General features: G+C 45.6%; 1 long non-coding RNA gene across 2 annotated transcripts in view; it reads right to left on the reverse strand.

The window, feature by feature from the left end:
* LOC137544547 (uncharacterized) overlaps nt 1-22,001 on the reverse strand; it is a 166,256-nt gene that overhangs the window by 130,999 nt on the left and 13,256 nt on the right. For both annotated transcript variants that reach the window (XR_011025907.1, XR_011025906.1), the window contains exons 2-3: nt 21,006-21,198; nt 20,705-20,794 (exon numbers count right to left, since the gene is read on the reverse strand). This is a non-coding gene — a long non-coding RNA (uncharacterized lncRNA). The remainder of the gene's footprint in view (nt 1-20,704; nt 20,795-21,005; nt 21,199-22,001) is intronic.

Consider the following 22,001-nt stretch of genomic DNA (forward strand, 5'->3'; position numbering starts at 1 on the left):
AGTAAAGTTGCTATGCTTAGGTAGCGCTGTTAGAGTTACACTACACAACCCATGCTACCTTGTCAGCATACGTAATGGTAAAATTGCTGTGTGCTACCTGCGCATGTCAAATTGAACAGCGTTTACTGAATATGACCCAATAAATGGTAGTGAGCTTTGAACAAACTGCTTCAATATGGTACCATGGATTTGTAACTTCTCATCAGGAATTGATCTTTTTAGTTCCAAAGAAAAATTAGCTTTTTAAGTCTTCTTTCTTCAAGTAGGTATTGTAAATATGGCCTCTGGCAGGAGAAAAATAATTTTAATTTAATTATTGTCTTTAAAATAAAATTCTTTTAATTACACAGTTTTGATTTCTGCATAGATTCAGGTTTCGTATAAAGTTTTACATGAAGTTTTATATTTAGCCACTTTGCTCTTTGTTTTTGTATTATCACGCATCCAAAAGGTAATAAGGATATAAGTTATCAAAATGAAGTCATATAAAACAACATCTAAAAATAGCAAAGTACCTATCTTTTTACTACTCACAACAAGTACCAACCATAATTTTCAAATAAATCACTTTACACCTGGGTCTCAGAGTGTAGCTTACCGAGAGTTATTAAATGCTCTTGACATTGATGGTCCCGTCTAGGAAAACTCATGGAGAAGCATGTAATCCGTTTCAACAGGTGATACATATGTAAATCTCTAATCTGCAAGTCATGATCATGTGTTAAAACAGGATGTGATAACAGCAAATTAGAGCTTTGCAAAACTATCTGATCAAACCAATCCCATGCTTCTGTATGAGTTCTCCTAGACATGACAATCACTAGTTCCTGACTTGGAGCTATCCTCATCCTTTCTGTTGCCCAGACTCATACTAACTATTTAATAACGCAAAAGCAGAGCCTCAGTGAACAACTGAGATGCGAGTTTAAAGTATTAAAAGATGCAAGTTCTGGTACCAGAGAACAAATCCATCAAGGGTACTCTTTCACCCAAGACAAGGAGGGGAGGTGAGTTTAACACTTTCTTGTTTCAGGATGATTTTGGGTGATAAAGGGACACATTTCTCATGAGCAAAGTAAATTAAATCCTACAAGAGCTACTGGTTAGGGATGAGTGAGCGAGATTGGTAAATTCAATCTTTGGGCCCTTCTCATTTACCAAAATTTCTTATGACACAGCCAATGAATGATTCGAAATCTTGTTGCTTTCTCATTGAAAAATTGTGGGCAAAATGTGGGGGTGGTGCAATGCCAAAATTTAATTGGTTCCAGCAGCCAATGAGAAGAGGTAGCTTGTTTGGGCAGCTCTTTGGCAGTCAAAGACACACTTTAGATTTAAGTAGTCCCAAACAGTTATTCATTATTGTCTGGGTCTAATAACTAGTGGGAGTATAGGTGTTCCCAGATGCCATATGCCTGCCTTTCAGCACTTTGGATCACTTTTGCCAGGCCACTATTTTTTTCTATTGTAGCCCCTGCAAAAGGGCACTTGTCCTCCGAATCTCCTTTCCATAGGACAGGGTTAGAAGATAATTAGAAGATAACCAAACAGCGAGTCTGTATAATGATCATTCCTAAGCTGTCACCCAAAATGATCACAAATTATTGTTTCAGCTTGTGTTTATTATAAATGTTTTTGTAGGTTTAGATCTCAAAACTCCAGGTAGATGGCTACCAAATCAACCATCAGATAGATCCCTCTCTGTTCAAGTCTGATCAGAGAGGAATATATTGGCTGCCCAGTGCCCACACACATGTTGATTGTTTTCAACATGAATTCAACTGAAAATCTGTGGAGCCGCTGCCGCCACCAACTGCCTCGTGGCTTAAGAAATCCCCCTACCTGTGCTCCCCTCCAGCCCGTAGCAGTACTCTCACCTGTTTGGCTGGCGTATGTCCTCCTGGAGCCGTAGGTTTAACTTCATGGCGTTGGTCTCCTCTCCTCCTCTCTGTGTTCTCTTCTCCTCCATGTCATGTGGCAGGCTAAAGTTCAAACACCAGAGCTCCGAAGTGTGTGCTGCCGGAGCTCTAGTGTTTGAACTTTGGCTTATGTCACAGGAAACGAAACATAAGAGAACACAGGGAGGAGGAGATTTGTGCCATGGAGTTAAAGTGGATCTGAGATAAACTTTTACTCATTGCATAATTGTGTTCCTTTCATATAGTTTATAGGGCATTCCTCAAGCCAAATACTTTTTTTGTTTTGCTTTAATACTCGAATTCCCTATAAACTAAACAAGCCTCGCCCACAGCTTTTCAGAGAGCCTTGGCACTCAGTCCCAGGTAGCAAGGGCTTATGGGAGCTCAGTCTGGGCAGGAGGATGAAGAGGTTACTAGCCAGAGATTTCAGAGACAGAGGGGAGGGGAGGAGGGAGGAGGAGGGGGGGGAGTGACATTTTCCATGGGCAGAGGGCTGGAGATGCTATCAGCTTGCCTAAGTGTAGTGTGACATACAGAACATGGCTGCCCTCATTTTATCACAGCAATAAATAATCATAAACTTTTGAAGCTGTTTGCAGCTAGATTTGCTGTGTAAACTAAACTTTAGATAATATATATAGACAAGTTACTTGTTATAGTTACTTTTTCATTTCAGATCCGCTTTAAACCACTGGACCAGGGAGGACACACGGCAGCGGGACAAGTGAGAGTACTGCCACTATAGTTTGTCAGTGGTCGTCAAATCGAATGATACTAGTGCTGTACTCCCAACCCACCGCCTATTTAGCAAATGTTTCCATCTTGCCCAATCGGCTGAATTGATTGATTTTGGATGGAAATCGATCAGGCGACATTTGTGTTACTGATTTCACAGCGGATTTGATCACAAATCTGCTGTATGTCAACGGGTGAATCGACTAGTGTATGTCCATCTTGAGACCTCCTGGTAGATTGTAATCAAACACAGTAGAATCAGTGGTTTAAAGTGTACTCGAGGCAACATGTGAAGTGATGAGAAAATTAAATCTAGCCCTGGAAAACCTATAAATAACCAGGCTGTTTTACTTGTTTTATTTTGCTGCCTGAAAGAGTAAATTTTTAGGCATGGAAGTGACAGCTTCTGTCTTGTCGGTACTTTGTCGGGAATATAGTTAAAATCACTGATAAGAAAATTACAGTCATAAAAGTTTTCCTGGCAGAATACAACTTCTGAGAAAAGGGGAGATAGATAAAGGTCAATAGTTCATATATTTTCATTTAAGGACAGCTAATAGGCTGCCACTGAGCAGAGAAAACAAAACATTCCATCTACTTTGTACATGTTTAAATATAAAATGAAACCATGGGATATCGTTTTTCTACTTTTACTAGGCATAGAATGACTATTACATACTTTCATCAAAATGCAGTGCTTCTATACAGGCAAAGTGGGTAATTGTCCAAGAGCCTGGAGGGACCACCCAAGGTGCCCCCCCAACCCAACTTAACTGTGCTCACCGAGGCCCCTTTTCCAGGGCCAGTTCAAGTAGCAATTGGGCCCTGGGCCAAATTAGCCTGGGGGCCCCCCAAAGACACCCCCAACCAAAAAGCATCAATAGGGTCCCTTTGTTGCAGCCAAATTTCCCTCCTGGGCCCCTGAGCTGGCTGCTGACACTCCCTCAATCACCTTCCAACTTAACTGTGCTCCCTAGGACCTCTGCAGTGTCTATGTCAGTGTAGTGTCTCACCTGCCCGCCAGCACAGATGAGACGCTACTCTGCCAGATACTCTGCAGAGTCCCTGGGGAGCAACAGTAAAGATGGGGAAGGACACCTTGGGGGCTCCTACAGGCTCTGGGGCCCTGGGGCAATTGCCCATTTTTTCCTGTGGTAGCTCCAGCTCTGCCCTTTTCTTTGGCAGAGTAGTGTTTCACCTGTCCTGGTGGGAGCACTCTTCTGTCAGTTCATGGCTCCATACACTCACCAACTTCATCCTTACAGGGTCACCTCTCCTTGATGACCTGACAGCATGGGACAGGTGAGACGCTACTATGCCAATGACATTGCAGGGGCCCTGGGGAGCACAGCTTAGTTGCTGGGGGATCTGGGGTAGTGGCAGCTGGGTCAAAGATCTTCAGGGGATATGTGGTTGCACATTGCAACAAAGGGCCTCTAAAGCTGCTTTTTGGTTGGGGGAGGGGGGATGTTGGGGCCCCCCCTTTTAATTTGCCTGTGGGCCCATTGTAACTAGAATCGGCCCTGAAAAACGCATTGCCTCAAAAAACAATGCATGTTAGGGCAGTAAAGAAAGGTATGCATACATTTTACAGGGATACTAGTGCTGCAAACAGGAAGGGCAAAGAAAAGGGCCGGGCCGAGGCATAGGCTGGAGAGGCTCCAGCCTCAGGGCGCAGTGTAGGAGGGGGTGCACAATTCATTCAGCTGTCATTCCTAATTGTGTATGAAGCAGAAAGAAATAAGAAAAGGGGATACATAGCAGTGACTGCAAGCCATATAACTAGATATTAAGGTGTTGGGGAGGTTGTGGGCCCTGTGGCGCCTCTTAGTCTAATAGCAATCAGTGTGTGACAGCTGAGGTGGGAGGAATGGAGGGGCGCACTTTGGTGTCTCAGCCTTGGGTGCTGGAGGACCTTGTCCCTGCTCTGGCAAAGAATAACTGATAATGCCACCCACACATACAACAATCAGCTCTATAATATGCCGCACATTTGAGAAGTGAAGCATTTACGGTGTTTGTTGAATACATTAAAGAAATTGATTTGTCTTTTATTCCCCGGCAGGTTTACCCTGCCCACAAATTACAATTATTTATCTCTGTACCTGTCCTTCTGTGCAGAAAGAAATGGCTTGATAGGTACTAATCGTTTTCTTAACCATGAAACGCTAACATGTATTTGTCTCGGAAGACTGATAATAATAATATCAGCTTTGCAAGACTGACCTCTAGTGGAACAGACTAGGAATTAAAATAATAATTTGCAAGTTTTTTTCCTGACTGTTCATGTCAAAATTCTAAATAGCAGATGTCCCATAAAAGAACATGTTGTGTATACATAAATGTTAACTAAGAACCAGAGAGGAAAATGTACGTAAAATCTTATCAAAATCTGTGACCAGACATAAGGTATCACAAATGAACAAATGGCTATGAATGTAGTATAAAACAGGAACATAAATGTGCTAATGTAATGCTGCATTAAAGCTTAGCTGCTGAATAATCAGGGCACAGGAAGCATCACTGACCTTACATGTGGGTTTGATGTGGCTGTGTAATATTTAAAACTATAGGCTTGCTATGCACCAGCGGTTCTGAATGCTTGCCTGGCTTACAGGGGCCAAAAGAGATAATTTGCATATTTAGTAGAGGTGCATTGTGGGTAACCACAAATGTTCACTTATAGCTGAATTATTTCAAGTTTCCTTCTGTTTTAATAAGGCAAATTTCAGCAAGCATTGCTTATAGTAGGAGGTATTTTCGGTCTCTTTTAGCCCCCTATAAATTCCTAGTGGTTTGGGTAACCCCAAGCTGCTTGGTAACTCTGCTGACCTTAAAATGATTGAGAAAATATACTTTTATGTACAATCATCTACAAAGGTCATGGCACCAGTAGTATGTGAGGAGTTACTCTGTGGTTTCAGGCTTCCAGTAATACCAACAGGCTTTTCAGGGTTGTAGCAATAGCCATAGAAGCCATAGCAGCTGCTATGGGGCCTTGGGGCAGAGGCGGCCCAGGTTGTACTTGATGTGTTCACTATTAACTTGCCTTTATTTAGCTCATACACAGTGTACATTGCATGGGAATGTAAATTGCCCAGTCAGCTCATATTCATAGGGTAGGGGCAGGTGGCATTGCTCAGAATTGCCTAGTTCTGAGGGCCCCTCAATTTTTTTTTGCCATTTTTATAGTACTGATGTCACTTCTTTGTCATATAGCTTTCCTTCTGTGAAGCCTGCAATCTAATCCCTACCATAGACATATTCTTCTGTTCCTTCCATAGTCTAAGCATAATTCTGGGAGAACTACAGTGTAATTAAAGTATTAGTACATTTTTGGGGATGTGAAAGAAAGTTGGAATAGGTGGATGAAAGCCACATACAAACACATGCAGATAGTGCTGTAGTTGGGATTCAAACCTGAGGCTCTTGCACTGTAAGGAGAGAGTATCTACATTATGCAACAATACTGCCCTGTCTTTTCTTCATTACGTTTTTGATTTACATACTTGTGTGCAGTATGCAGACACTTGCTAACAAAGTCAAAAAATATCTAATCACCAGAAAAATGCTGTTATTTATGTAGCTATGGTGGCAAGTTGGCATGATGCAGGGTTGTCCAACACGAGTCCTCAGGGGCCATAGCCATGGCCCTTGGCCCTTGAGGAATGGAGTTGGGCAGCCCTGGCATAGTGAATAGCACAGTCACCTTCTCAGCGCTGGGTCCTCTGTTTGGATCTCAGCCAGGGCACTATCTACATTTAGTTTCAACATTTTCAACATTGTAAAATAATGATCAAAATGTATAGCAATTTCCAAGTTATTAAAGGGTGAGAGAGCCCAGCCCTTGTGAGCTTACAATCTAAAGGAACAGGGAGGAAACAACAGGTGGGGTAACATACAACATGTACCTAGATGTCGTGTGTTTTAGGCTAAGATGATCAACCCCCCCAAAATCAATGTATTGTTAATTCACTGGGCATGCTGGAGTGAACAGTTTCTCAGCTAAATCAATGAAAGCGATTACATTAAATGGGAAGATTGAAACATGTATGGTTAGCCTCATCCAGAACACATACAAACGATTGTTAAGGGTGAGCTTTGGGCTCATCTCCAGCCAATTATTTCTTGCACAGAGTGGTCACAGGGTGCAAACCTTTTCCACTTTGTTATTAGTGTTGCTGTACCTGATGAGAATAATTTCCCTAGCTTCCTGTTGCTATGATACAGTCGGGTCAGTTAAAAATGGCGCACAGCGCCATCGGGATAAAAAGGGCGCCCCATAGACTTACATTATATAACGCTATTTAGCGTTATAAGTGTTAAAAATGGCGCAGGCAGTGTGCCTTACACTTATAACGCTAAATAGCGTTATAAGTGTTCAAAAATGCAGCGGGGGTCGGGGGAGGAGAGAGGCAGCGGGACACTGGAGGGACATAGGCATCGGGGGAGGATGTGCAGAGGCATACGTTACCTTGTCCTGGGCCGCCGATCGCTCCTTCCCTCTGCTCCTTCACTTCTTCCATTCGTTTACTGTAGTCCTGCAGCCGGCCAATCACCATGTAGCTTCAGTCTCCTGCAGGATTGCTGCAGGACTACAGCATACGAATGGAAGGAGCGGAGGGAAGGAGCAATCGCCGGCCCAGGACAAGGTAACGTATGCCTCTGCATACATCCGCTGTCTATGCCCTCTAGTGTCCCGCTGCCTACACTAGCAGCCCCCGCTGCCTATACTAGCAGCCCCCTGCATGTTTTTCATGGCACACCGCTCTGCAATCAATGTAGCATAAAACGAAATTTACCGTTTTATTGTATTTACATTAAAACGGTAAATAGCGTTTTATGATACATTTATCGGCAGAACGGTGCGCCATTTTTCTCCCTGCGCCATTTTCAGATGGACCCGATACAGTAGTTTGACCAGGAAAAAGTTTCCACTCAAAAAAGAGTTTTCTTCTATCGTTGCTGAATAGTTTTAACCAGTTCCTCTTTCTAGAAAGGAAGTGAGAACTTTTTTTTCCGAAACAGATTGTGAACTTTTACCACTTTGTTGAACAACTATAATAAAAGTGTTGAATGGCATTAAGCTTTACGTCTATTCTGGGACGACTTTATTATACAGCTATTCGTGTATTAAAAACTCTGTGTTACAGGGCTTAAACTGAAACTTTCATATCTTTACAGATACCAATGCTGCATTATGTAATTCATAAAACTATGTAGATTAAAAGAATGAAATCAGCATAAATACAGCGAGAAAAGGGGGAAAAACAGTGCTTTAGGTATAAACAGTGTCAATAGCAGGGAACCTGGCAAATTATTACACTGAAAATTTGAAAATGAATATAGCTTTATAAAACTACAAAGGCAAACAGTTGATGTGAACATATACTGATAATAACCATGGATACCAGCAGAATAAGACTGTATATAAAATGTTTTCAAAAATTGCACTATGCTAGCTTTAAACAATTTCATTCAATTAGGCTGCTTACACACCAAGACGTTACAGGCGCACGTTAGTGCGCCTGTAACGCTCCCCGAACGCATAGCAATGTAACACAAGTGGGCTGTTCACACAGCCCACGTTGCGTTACATGTAATGCTGCACGTTCGGTGCAAAGTGCAGCATGCTACGGCGTTGGAGCGGCTATAGCCGCGTTAGACTGTTTGCACATGCGCAGTGGGGGGCGGAGAGGAGGCGGGGAGAGCCAGCTACAGTAGCCGCGCACATGGCTACTTAATATTCACTGCACTGGCGGCAGCTGATTGGCCGGCGGGACCACGTGATGCGGAGTGTCTCGCTCCGCATCACGTGGTCCCGCTGGCCAATCAGCGCCACTCTGGGAGACATTATAGGAATCGAGCCGCCGAACGCGGCTCACTCTACCGTCGGCTTTTGCAGCACCATACGTTGTGTTAGGTGCACGTTATGCGACCTTAACGTGGCACCTAACACAACGTCTTGGTGTGCAAGAAGCCTTAAAGTAAGATACCATTTATGACAGAATGATAATGGTTTAAAGCAAAGCTGAACTTAAAATAAAATTGTGAGATAAATATTTTTATGTCCCTCGCTCCTTCCCTACGAGTCAGCGACGGTCCAAGCAACCTCAAGATGGCTTAAGGAAGCCCCAGGTAAGTATGGAACCTGAGACTTTTTTGTCTCAGGTTCCCTTTAAGTAGTAATGGCAAATAGAACTATCCTGAAATCTCACCACTCTAAAGCCATGTACACATTTATGAGGCGTGTTACTCTACAGGCATCACTTGGCCTCGACCCAGTTTCATCTAGCTTGTGTACAAGGTGTTATTATCTGTTTAACCATTTAAGGACCACGGTGTTAAACCCCCCTAGTGACCAGGCCATTTTTTACTAAATGGGCCACTGCAGCTTTAAGGCCTCGCTGCACATGTCAGCACATAAGTGATCCCCCCTTTTTCTCCTCACCAACAGAGCCTTCTATTGGTGGTGTCTTATCGCTCCCTCACTGTTTTTTTGTTTGTTTGTTTTTGTAAATATTTTTATTTTATTTTTTAATAAATGTACTTTTTTATTATTTTTACCTCACTCCCTCCCTCCCTTCCCCAGTCAGCCTATCACAGCAGATCGCTTCTGTGTCCCCCAGGGGGACAGCCGTGTCACACGGCTGTCTCCTGTACAGCGCTGCCTTAGATCACAGCGCTTCACATAGTTATAATTATTTTGCGAAACCGCCGTCTAACAGTCTCTGCTTGGAGACTAAAGGTGGAGTGAAGCTCCGTCATCTGAGCGGAGACGATGCATGTGTGCTCTCCTGCATGCCCCATAGGAAGCCATTCACACCAATCGACGTGGAGTGGTCCTGGGGCTGCTGCCGCGTTCACGCTAATTGGCGTGGAGCGACTGGCAAGCGGATAAAACCTGCAATGTTAGAGAGATAATCTCAAATTTTTACATAGAGATTAGCATTTTGCCTGATTTAATATTTTCACAAAAATATTCTAGGAAAAAAAGTATACATTTAAATGCGGTAAATGTAGCAGCCTAACGGTAGTGTAAATTTACCCATGTCAAAAGAAAAAGCAATGAATTTCATGACGGGGTGTCCAGGGGGTCCAAACGTAGTGCGTACGGACCCCCTGGAAACGTGTGGAAGTGGAAACACTTTGGTTAGGGATCACTATACAGCCGCAATAAGGCTGTATAAGGATCTTTAGCTATTTTTCTAAGCATTTTTTTGTTCACAGTGTGGGAAATGTAAAAAATCACTCTTACGAATTTTATATCCTGGATATAAGGGTCCCCCCTTGTATCCATCTCACTTATGTGTTTCATGCCCCGGATATAAGGGTCACCCCTTGTATCCATCCCCCTTATGTGTTTCATGCCCCGGATATACCCCATATATCCACCCCCTTATGTGTTTCATGCCTCAGATATAAGGGGGAATCTTTTTATGTCCTGGATATAAGGGTCCCCACTTATGTGTTTCATGTCCTGGATATAAGAGTCGCCCCTTAAATTCCCCTTATGTGTTTCATGCCCCGGAAATAAGGGGGGAGTGTTTCATGTCCCGGATATAAGGGCCCCCCCTTATATCCACCCCCCTTATGTGTTTCATGCCTCGGATAGAAGGGTAGAGTGTTTCATGCCCCGGATATAAGGGTCCTCCCTTATTTCCACCCCCCTTATGTGTTTCATGTCCCGGATATAAGGGTCCTCCCTTATATCCACCCCCCTTATGTGTTTCATGGCTTGGATATAAGGGTGGAGTGTTTCATGTCCTGGATATAAGGGTCCCCCCTTATATCCACCCCCCTTATGTGTTTCATGGCTTGGATATAAGGGTGGAGTGTTTCATGTCCTGGATATAAGGGTCCCCCCTTATATCCACCCCCCTTATGTGTTTCATGGCTTGGATATAAGGGGGGAGTGTTTCATGTCCTGGATATAAGGGTCCCCCCTTATATCCACCCCCCTTATGTGTTTCATGCTTTGGATATAAAGGGGGAGTGTTTCATGTCCCGGATATAAGGGACCCTCCTTATATCCGCCTCCCTTATGTGTTTCATGTCCCGGATATAAGGGTCCCCCCTTATATCCACCTCCCTTATGTGTTTCATGCCTCAAATATTAGGGGGGGAGTGTTTCATGTCCTGATATCAGGGTCCCCACTTATGTGTTTAATGCCCCGGATATAAGGGTCCCCCTTTATATCCCCCTTATGTGTTTCATGCCTCGGATATAAGGGGGGAGTGTTTCATGTCCCGATATCAGGGTCCCCACTTATGTGTTTCATGCCCTGGATATAAGGGTCCCCCTTTATATCCCCCTTATGTGTTTCATGCCTCGGATATAAGGGGGGAGTGTTTCATGTCCCGATATCAGGGTCCCCACTTATGTGTTTAATGCCCCGGATATAAGGGTCCCCCTTTATATCCCCCTTATGTGTTTCATGCCTCGGATATAAGGGGGGAGTTTTTCATGTCCCGATATCAGGGTCCCCACTTATGTGTTTCATGCCCCAGATATAAGGGTCCCCCCTTATATCCAGGGATGCTCACCGGATGAAATCTGGATGAAATTCAAATGAGTTTCATTCGGATTTCATCCAGATAATAAAGCACCTCAGCGGGTGTGCGAGAGGGGGTTAAACATACCCAACAGGCATCTTCTTTAACGCGTCTCACAGCGCTTCCCACTCTGCATTCCAAGCCACGTCATGTGACTACTACGCTTCCTCCTTCAACCCGGAAAGAGGAAGCGTAGTAGTCACGTGACCGCGGCTTGGAACGCAGAGTGGGATGCGCCGTGGGACAGGTTAAAGAAGATTCCTGCTGGGTAAGTTTAACCCCCTCTCGCACACCCGCTCAGGTCCTTTAATTACCTGGACGAAATCCGACTGAAACTCATTCGGATTTCATCCGTTGAGCATCCCTGCTTATATTCCACTCATGTGTTTCATGTCCCGGATATAAGGGTCCCCTCTTTTAATCCCCTTATGTATTCATGCCCCATTATGTATGTCCCGTAGCGCAATGCTGTCAGACGTGCTGGCTCTGCCCCAAGTCTGACAGTAGAGCCAGCACTTCTGACAGCATTACGCTACGGGAACTGGCCGGGACTGAGGTAGCGTGGAGAATCCAAAAGAATGCCGCCGCACGGACAAGTGGGAAGTGGGACGCTGCATTAAACTCGCTAAGGGGGCGGACATTCTCCCTAAAGAAGGAGACACACTTGTTACAAGCCCTGGGCTGTGTAAGCGTAACTTAAATCGTAGGCAGAGGCTTGTGTGTTATATGCATGCAGTGACATGATGTTTTTATGGTCTTATATTTTCTGGATGGAATAAAACGTTACTGTGGGAAGCTTTCCACTGTTGTGCCTGTGTAACGATTGTGGAACTTCCTCCGTGATCAGCGCACAACGCGTGCGCTGACACGGCGGAAATCCTCCACAAGCGTATAATTGCAGGAACCCAGCAAAAGGTGCTACGCACCCGTAGAGGGAAATTCCTGTCGGCAGATGGCGTTGTGGAGTGCAGAGGAACCAATCCTCTGTACCTCCACAAATGCCAGACAGGAATTGTACGAAGTGCAGAACGCAATCGCAAGAGAAGCGAGTGCGAATGAGAACGAGCAAAGGGACAGGTTGTATGTGTGTGCACCAAACTAGTCGTCAACCCGCGACGGTGCACACACCACAGCAGATAAGAAGTAGGAACGCGATCGCGAGAGGTGCGATCGCCAGACGTGACACAAGGCTACAGCAAGGTGGAGCACGAGAGTAGCAAAGGTACAGCAAATCATACAATGAGGAGATACGGAAAATAACAAACGCTAGCTAACCGCGAACACCGCACTCATTCGCAACAGTGCACGCGGTTATGCGCGGTCTCCACGTGATAAGCACAATAGAGACAAGCACGCCTAACTAACCATCGACAGACAAACATGAAACAGAGGACGCGAACGGTTGCTTAACGGTTACCTCACCGAGCCTCCAGCAAGCGTTCGTAGCAGACAAGACAGACACACGAAAACAGGGACAAGCGAAAGATAGGATCCACAGCACTAGCGAAAGTGGCTAGCGCGATCCAGGAAGACAGAACAGAAGGATCCACAGCACTAGCGCAGGATGCCAGTGCGATCCAGGTAGACAGAACAGAAGGATCCACAGCACTAGCGCAAAGCTAGTGCGATCCAGGCAGACAGAACAGAGTAGCAGACCAGAAGGATCCACAGCACTAGCGCAAGGCGATTGCGATCCAGGAAGGCAGAACAGAAGGATCCACAGCACTAGCGGAAAGTGGCTAGCGCGTTCCAAGGAGACAGAACAGAAGGATCCACAGTACTAGCGCAAGATGCTAGTGCGATCCAAGTGAGACAGATCAGAAGAGATAGCTGGTAGCAACCGCTGCACCAGCTATACTCCAAGAACAGAGATCAGAACGATTTCCTGTCGACCACCGCTGGGACAGGACAATCGCAACAGAACAAACAAAACAGATAAGCAATCCTAACTGCACTAGGGGAACCTGCCTAGCGCAGTTTCAGAAATTACTCTAAGCTGAGCGTTTCACAGGAAGGAATCCTTATGACAAGCCCAGCATTGTGGGAAACACATAGTACTTATAGTACATGCCTCCAATGAATGTGGCCAGGCAATTTGCATGACAACGTATGCAAATTCCTCTGCAAGCACAAGCTGCAAAACTGACAGAAGCTCTTCTTTCCAGAGTCCTGCAGCATGCAAACCTAAACAATGGTCAAAAAGCTGCCTGCCTGCACAGGCAGCTGAGCAGATCATTACAGCCTGTTTGGAGAGAAGAGTGTATGATCAAAAGCTCATACCCCACCAATCAGGGACACTAAGGGCCCACCAGGAAAGCTTCAGCTGGGGGCCCGCCAACCCCCGCCCCAATTTTGGGCTCACATAAGCATGTACTCTAGAAATATTGCACTATATATATATATATACATAATTGGGTAGGACATTAGATTATGGTAGGGAATAGATTGTGAGCACTTCTGAGGACAGTCCATAACAGGGAGATGTCCACATACGACGCGGTCATAATGGGTTATGGGCAGACTTAAAAATACACAAAATAACACAAAATTCACAAAATAAGTAGCGGTGTTATTCACAGAGAGTGGGTACGACCAGATACATTTTAGATAAAATAATCAAGTAGTTATGTGCCTCATGATAATTCATTAAGTAGTCAAATGCCGCAAAATAAAACAATGAATTAGTCAAACACCTCCAGATAAAATAATTAAGTAGTCAGGTACCTTACAATGAACAAAATAAATAGCCAGGTGCATCAAAATAAATTAATTTAATAGCCAAATGGGCCCTGTATACATAAATTAAGTAGCCATGTTCCCCAAAAAGCATAAGTGGTCATATGCCCATATATATCAGTATTAGGTAGCCAGTGCTGGCTCGGGAGGGCTGGGTGCTTTGCTGGGTGGTCTTAGAGTATGCAGGGCCAGGGCCTGAGGCAAGTGTCATATGAAGGTAGGCAGATCTATAAGTGTCCCCAGTGTAGGTAGGAAGGTCTACAGATGTCCCCAGTTTAGGTAGGCAGGTCTGTAGGCATCCCCATTTTAGGTAGACAGGTCCAGGGGCAGACTGACTATTCGGGCACTCGGGCACGGAGGGGCCCGCCAGAGCACCATGAGCAGGAGGGGAGGCAGCCGGTAAAGGGGAGCAGTATGTACAGCAACGGAGAAGGGGGGAAGTTTCCCCCACCTTCCCTCACCTTGGGGCCCCCCTTCCTGGCTCTCCCCTCCGGTAACTCGGCAGCTAACAGCGGGCGGGGACTTACCACCGTTCCTCCAGCCGCAAGGGATGCTCTGCTCTGTGCGCGGTTAGTCTGGTCTTCAGTAGACCAGATTAGCCACGCACAGAGTAGAGCTCCCTCCGGCTGCTGGAAGAACGGCGGTAAGTCGCTGACCGCTGTTAGCCGCCGAGTTACCGGAGGGGAGAGCCAGGAAGGGGGGCCCCAAGGTGGGGGAAATTCCCCCCTTCCCCACGCTCTGCACACCGCTCCCTTTTACTGCGCTTCTCCCCTCCTGGGGGACACCTATAGACCTAGCTACATACTGGGGACACCTAAGACCTTTGCTGCATATACTGGGGACATCTATACACATTGCTACATATACTGGGAATACCTATACACCTGGCTACATATACTGGGGACACCTATAGACCTGGCTTTACTGGGGACATCTATAGACCTGGCTGCATATACTGGGGACACCTATACGCATTGCTACATATACTGGTTATACCTATAGACCTGGCTACAGATGCTGGGAACACCTATAGACCTGGCTATCTATACTGGAGACACCTATACACCTGGCTATCTGTACTGGGGATACCTATAGACCTGGCTTCCTATTCTGGAGACACCTGTAGACCTGGCTATCTATACTGGGGACACCTATAGTCCTGGCTACCTATTCTGGGGACACCTATAGTCCTGGTTACCTATTCTGGGGACACCTATAGACCTGGCTATCTAAACTGGGGACACCTATAGACCTGGTTATCTATTCCAGGGACTCCTATAGACCTGGCTACTTATACTGGGGACACCTATAGACCTGGATACCTGTACTGGGAACACCAATACACCTGGCTACTTCCACTGGGGATACCTTTAGACCTGTTAACTATACTGGAGGCACCTATTTTGGGGTACCTGCTGCCAGATTAACTATTTTTGGGGAACCGATGCTTCCAGATTATGTGTATTTTTGGGAAACCGCTGCCAGATTGTGTATGTTGGGGGAACCACTGCTTCCAGATTATGTGTATTTTGGGGGAACCACTGCTGCAAGATTACATGTATTTTGGATGATCCGCTGCCAGATTATGCATATTTTGGGCAACCGCTGCCAAATGATGTGTATGTTAGGGAAACTGCTGCTGCCAGATTATGTCTATTTTGGGGGAACGACTGCCATATTATCTGTATTTTGGAGGAACCTCTGCCAAATGGCGTAGATTTTTGGTGAAATTCGGTTAGATTACATGTATTTTGGGGGGAAACACTAAGGCAGAGCTCAAACTTCCTCGACAGACCTTTTACATCACTGCCAAGGTCATGTATATTTTGCCCCACCCATGGCCACGCCCACATTCTGTTGCGTGACCACACCCATCAGGGCAACACCAGGCCGCCTCCGAATGGCCTCCATCAGAGATGCGCCTAGCCCCCCCAGGAACTACAAACGCACCTTGAACCCAAACAGAAGCTCTGCATATACACCAAAAGCATGGCTGTTAAGTGGGAGCAGCTGACCAAAAACGAATTACATTAGTACATAGCAAGGAAATGAGCAGCGCTACTTAAAAACAGACTAGTGCCTACCTGCAAAAGAGTGCAAGCCCCACCTGTGGGGTCGAATACACACCGAGCATACACATGAGGAGGATGTTGGTTTCCATTAACAGCTTGCATGCAACCTATTAAGTACTCGTCCCTCCCACTGCAAAGAAGTCAATCCTCCATGGGAGGGGCCTAACACTAACTAAATCCTAACCTATGAATATGCATAGCCTGGGTGCGGCTAATCAAATAAAATCGAAAATTGAAAATTGCGCAAAAAGGTGGATCAGCGCAATACCAGGCCGCCTCCGAATGGCCTCCATCAGGGATGCGCTGAGCCCCCCCAGGAACTACAAACGCACCTTGAACCCAAACAGAAGCTCTGCATATACACCAAAAGCATGGCTGTTAAGTGGGAGCAGCTGACCAAAAACAAATTACATTAGTACATAGCAAGGAAATGAGCAGCGCTACTTAAAAACAGACTAGTGCCTACCTGCAAAAGAGTGCAAGCCCCACCTGTGGGGTCGAATACACACCGAGCATACACATAAACTGTCTACCACTAGAGGAGGATGTTGGTTTCCATTAACAGCTTGCATGCAACCTATAAAGTACTCGTCCCTCCCATTGCGAAGAAGTCAATCCTCCATGGGAGGGGCCTAACACTAACTAAATCCTAACCTATGTATATGCATAGCCTGGGTCGTTTTTGGTCAGCTGCTCCCACTTAACAGCCATGCTTTTGGTGTATATGCAGAGCTTCTGTTTGGGTTCAAGGTGCGTTTGTAGTTCCTGGGGGGGCTCAGCGCATCTCTGATGGAGGCCATTCGGAGGCGGCCTGGTGTTGCGGTGATCCACCTTTTTGCGCAATTTTCAATTTTCGATTTTATTTGATTAGCCGCACCCAGGCTATGCATATACATAGGTTAGGATTTAGTTAGTGTTAGGCCCCTCCCATGGAGGATTGACTTCTTCGCAGTGGTAGGGACGAGTACTTTATAGGTTGCATGCAAGCTGTTAATGGAAACCAACATCCTCCTCTAGTGGTAGACAGGTCATGTGTATGCTCGGTGTGTATTCGACCCCACAGGTGGGGCTTGCACTCTTTTGCAGGTAGGCACTAGTTTGTTTTTAAGTAGCGCTGCTCATTTCCTTGCTATGTACTAATGTAATTCGTTTTTGGTCAGCTGCTCCCACTTAACAGCCATGCTTTTGGTGTATATGCAGAGCTTCTGTTTGGGTTCAAGGTGCGTTTGTAGTTCCTGGGGGGGCTCAGCGCATCTCTGATGGAGGCCATTCGGAGGCGGCCTGGTGTTGCGCTGATCCACCTTTTTGCGCAATTTTCAATTTTCGATTTTATTTGATTAGCCGCACCCAGGCTATGCATATACATAGGTTAGGATTTAGTTAGTGTTAGGCCCCTCCCATGGAGGATTGACTTCTTCGCAGTGGGAGGGACGAGTACTTAATAGGTTGCATGCAAGCTGTTAATGGAAACCAACATCCTCCTCTAGTGGTAGACAGGTCATGTGTATGCTCGGTGTGTATTCGACCCCACAGGTGGGGCTTGCACTCTTTTGCAGGTAGGCACTATTCTGTTTTTAAGTAGCGCTGCTCATTTCCTTGCTATGTACTAAATTATTAGATCTTACTCTGTAAAAAATAACATGAAATGTGGGCAACGCTGATACGGGCCCCATCATCTCCTATTGCCCGGGGGCCCCATGAATTACCAGTCCACCCCTGGTCGGGTTTATAGGTGCCCCTAGTATAGGTAGCCAGGTCTATAGGTGTCCCCAGTTTAGGTAGGCAGGTCTATAGGTGTCCCCACTATTGGTAGCCAGCCAGGTCTATAGGTGCCCCCAGCCTGGAAGGGGCGGCATTGGGCACAGAGCAGCAGGGAGGGGGATAGCCTCCCCCTTCCTTCACCTGTGCCCCCCCCCCTTGCATACTCCCCCCTCCAGAATTGCAGCCAGCCAGCGGCAGGGGTGGGAATCACTTACCGAGAGTCAGAGAGCTCTGCGTGCTGCTGTTGTTCTGGTCTTCTGCACTGTCCAATCACGCTCTCACAGGAAGTACAGTGAGAGCGTGATTGGATAGTGCAGAAGATCAGACCAGACTAGTGGCACGCAGAACTATCTGACTCTTGGTAAGCCGTCCCCCACTGCTGCCGCTGGCTGGCTGCGCTACATTCTGGAGGGGGGAGCGGGGAGGAGGGCCCCAGGTGAGGGAGGGTGGGGAGGCTTCTGTTCTGTGCCCACTGCCCCCCCTTCATGCACTGTGCACCTTCTTCTTCATTACTGGGGCCCCCGGGGGCAAGAGGCCCACCGGGCAAAAACCCGAGCTCCCGCCGGCCCTGTCCGACACTGCCACCAATTCTCTATGGTGGAGAGGATCTGGTGAGCAGTTTAATAGCACAGATGGGGGAGTGTGGTCACGCACTGGTCACCAAGTGTGGTTGTTCACTTTAGAAGCTCTGAATAATGTAAACAGTATAACGCTATGTGGAGTTGCATCTTGTTATAGGTTGCATAGATTGGAGAATGCAGCAGAAAAACTTTGACTAACTCGAAAACCTTGTAAGCCTGCGCAGTACGCTCTGGTCCACGTGGTGGTGATTGACAGCGCCGCTCACGCAGGTGCAGTACAGGCCGACCTCCAGGTCGGCCTGACATCATCACTGCGGATCGGGAGGCAGAGGCGGCTAATGGCTGACGGCAGAGCTGCGGCGAGGGAGGGACATGCTGAGAGCTTGGGGCTAGACGAAACCCCGGGAAAGTAGCACTTATTTTGCTATAACATGCCTGATAACTCCTTTAAAGGGAACCAGAGGCCCCAGAAAAAAGATTCTATACATACCTGAGGCTTCCTCCAGCCCCATACGCACGGATTGCTCCCACGCCGCCGTCCTCCGCTTCCTGTATCTGGCGGTACCGGGTCCCGTAGTTTCGGCGTGTCGGCCAGTCGGCGGCAGCACGCGGCCAATTGTCCTCATCACAGGGGCTCCCGGCATACCCTTACGCGTGCAGCTGCCTACTGCGCAGCCGCACGCGTAAGGATATGGAGGGAGCCCCTGCACATGCGGACAATTGGCCGCGTCCGCCGGAAGTGAGGGGACCTGGTACCGGCGGATTCAGGAAGCGGAGGACGGCGGCGTGGGAGCGATCCGTGCGTATGGGGCTGGAGGAAGCCCCAGGTATGTATAGAATCTTCTTTCTGGGGCCTCTGGTTCCCTTTAAGAGTGGGACAAACTGACAAAAAATTATATCTAGACTATGTTAAAAGGGAACCCAGACAATCAAAGCAATGTCAGGCTATTATTAAAATATACTAGTCAACAGACAAAATCTGAAATATTTATTCAAGTATATGCATACCAAATGTATAACACAGACAAATAGTCTACAATTTTGAAAGGTAAGGTCTCACAATGAACATAAAGTGAAGTAAAGCTATACGTGTATGTGAATTTGCTCAATCTGTGTGCCAACTGAAGACGTACATGTTGTAGAGTTGTTCTGCTTTGGTGGCTTTTTTTAGCATAAAAACATTGTTTGATACACAATGCTTGCCAGCTATATTCTAGCTCAAGAAAGAGGCTTTTTCAATGTTTGGAACCTGCATTTTAAGTAGCAAGCAGAAAGTTCCAGGCCAGCATTTGTCAGTGATGGTTGTTGCTCCATATCCATAAGTTAAAGCAGCCCTGAACTCAGAACTTCCTCTCTGCTTTAAAAGATAAGCTACAGCATACTAACCTTTAAAGAAAAAAAAAACATTCCTTTGTTACAGCTTACAGAACACCTGCAATAAATCTGCAGTGTGTCTGCTTCCTGCTTTCATGGAAACAGACAAAGGGTTAACATCCTGTTTTTCAGTATTAGCTGTGTCTGCCAAAGACTGCAGAATGTTTGTGTTGACACAGCTGAGAGATCAAATAACACATGTGATTACTTGAAGATGATGGGGAAATAGGGCTGGTTTTCACTGCAAGAGCTTTTTATAAGCGCTTTTGATTTTAAAAGCTCTTAACAAGGGGTTTTCAAATCATTAGCACTAAAAAAGCTCTTGCAGTGTGAAACAGCCCATAGACAGGCTCTTCTCTCTCAAAATACACATGGTTAATTTCTCTCCATTTTCCTTGTGTCCTGTGTACGATTTCAGGTCCACTTTAAGTTTTCTGTAAGCTTAGGAACTTGACAGGGTTGCTTTAAAGAAGGCTGGCAACTTGTATGAATAATGGCTTGCATGTCTAAAAGGGAACTGCTGTCGCTGATTCCCAGTATGGCATGCATGGTGTAATGTGAAACAAATGATGTCTGCATCCTATATTTTCTTCTTTTCCCAATCTCATTCTGCTTCCTGTCAAAGAAATTTCCAGACTTTCACGATCTAAATTTACTGAACAATAGGAGGGCTTTTAGCTGCCACTGGGACTATCCATTGTGGAGAAAGAAAAATGTCTATCCAGAGACTCAAACATTAACAGACAAATTGGACAGGTTGTATATGTGTTGGTGTGCCTTTATCTCCAGCTCCATCTTATGTCTTTGTGAAAGATGTTCCAGCTGTATGGGAAATCCCACAGAGGATACTAAAACCAATTCAAGCTGTCTACATGTTTTCTGTGACCATTTACATATTTTAAACTTTAGCTTATATACGTTCAAGCAAACACTTTTACTTGGATATTTACCTATTTGCTGCTGCACTCACCTGATTGATGCTTGGTGACAACTAAGCACATGGGTATTTGCCTTTCTCGTCACTCTGTTTACTCTGTCTTGATTCTGACACTGTCCGTCACTTTACGAGTAGATGAACGATAGATATGTTGAATGCACCAATGAAATATTAATGCGTTCTGAATGATTCATTACAAATTTGTGCAAGAGCAAGAACATTTTATTCATGTGGACAAGATGGAAGCTATGTCAGAAAATAAGTTCATCATAAACAGGAAGAATATGTCATTGCTGATAATATATGCACTTTTGTATAATAGTGTTTCACTCACCTGAGAAAATTTTCTGTGACATTTTCAAGCGAAATCAGATTTTGAAGTATGAAAAAGAAATAGATAGCTGTGAATGGAAAAAAGAAAGCTCCTCTCTTTTGAAATTTGTGGAATTTCATCCAGGAAGTCCTCAAGTTAGGGGATCCACTCAACCTCTGACAGCCAGTCAATGAAGGAACCAGGTGGCTCAAGCCTGAATAATGTATGAAGAAGGTAGGCTCTGCATGATGACCCATAGGTTGCAAAACTTAATTGATTCAGGTAAAAACCAAAACAAAGTTTGCTAATGTGTTTCAGACACGACTGATACTTAATCAGAACATAGGTTTTCAGTGTGAGGTAGGACATATACTGTATATAGGAAAATGAGCACAACCTCACTAACAATGAACTCCCAGACACCTCTACAAAGGGAGGTCTAGCACATAAAAGACGAGAACTCCTCATAACATACTTTTAAAAACAAAGCAATAACCTATGCTAGGCTTGTAGCATGAGCTGCACTACTGTTCATATACCAGATGGTACCAATGCAGGGGATAGGTGACTTGCATGTAGAAAGTCATTTATCTCCTGGGATTTAGGCCCTTTTGTCTTGAAGATAATGCTCTTGGGAAAACTACCAAAACCTTATAAATCCTCTATAATAAAACCCTTGTGTCCCTGCGTCACGCTGCACAGCACAGACTCAGCCTCACCGAGACAGGAGGACAGGGACGGGGCCAGGGAGCTGGGTGGGCGTGTGAGCTGGCAGCCGGGTGTGCGACGGGTGCACACAGATGTGCAGTAACAGGCGGCGGTGAGAAAACACAGACCTAGAGCCCGTTCTTAAATGGGCTTGGGTCTGCTAGTATCATTATCATATCCTTCAAAATAGCTAGAAATTTCAAACAAATTCCAAAAAAACTGAAAGCAATTCTGCACATCAGCCTCTTCTAATGCAAAAATGCAAATTTAATGTGAGTAAATGAAAGGGAAGCAGGAAATGTGGGTGCA

Source organism: Hyperolius riggenbachi, chromosome 2 (assembly GCF_040937935.1).
Source record: "Hyperolius riggenbachi isolate aHypRig1 chromosome 2, aHypRig1.pri, whole genome shotgun sequence".
Classification (NCBI taxonomy): Eukaryota; Metazoa; Chordata; class Amphibia; order Anura; family Hyperoliidae; genus Hyperolius; species Hyperolius riggenbachi.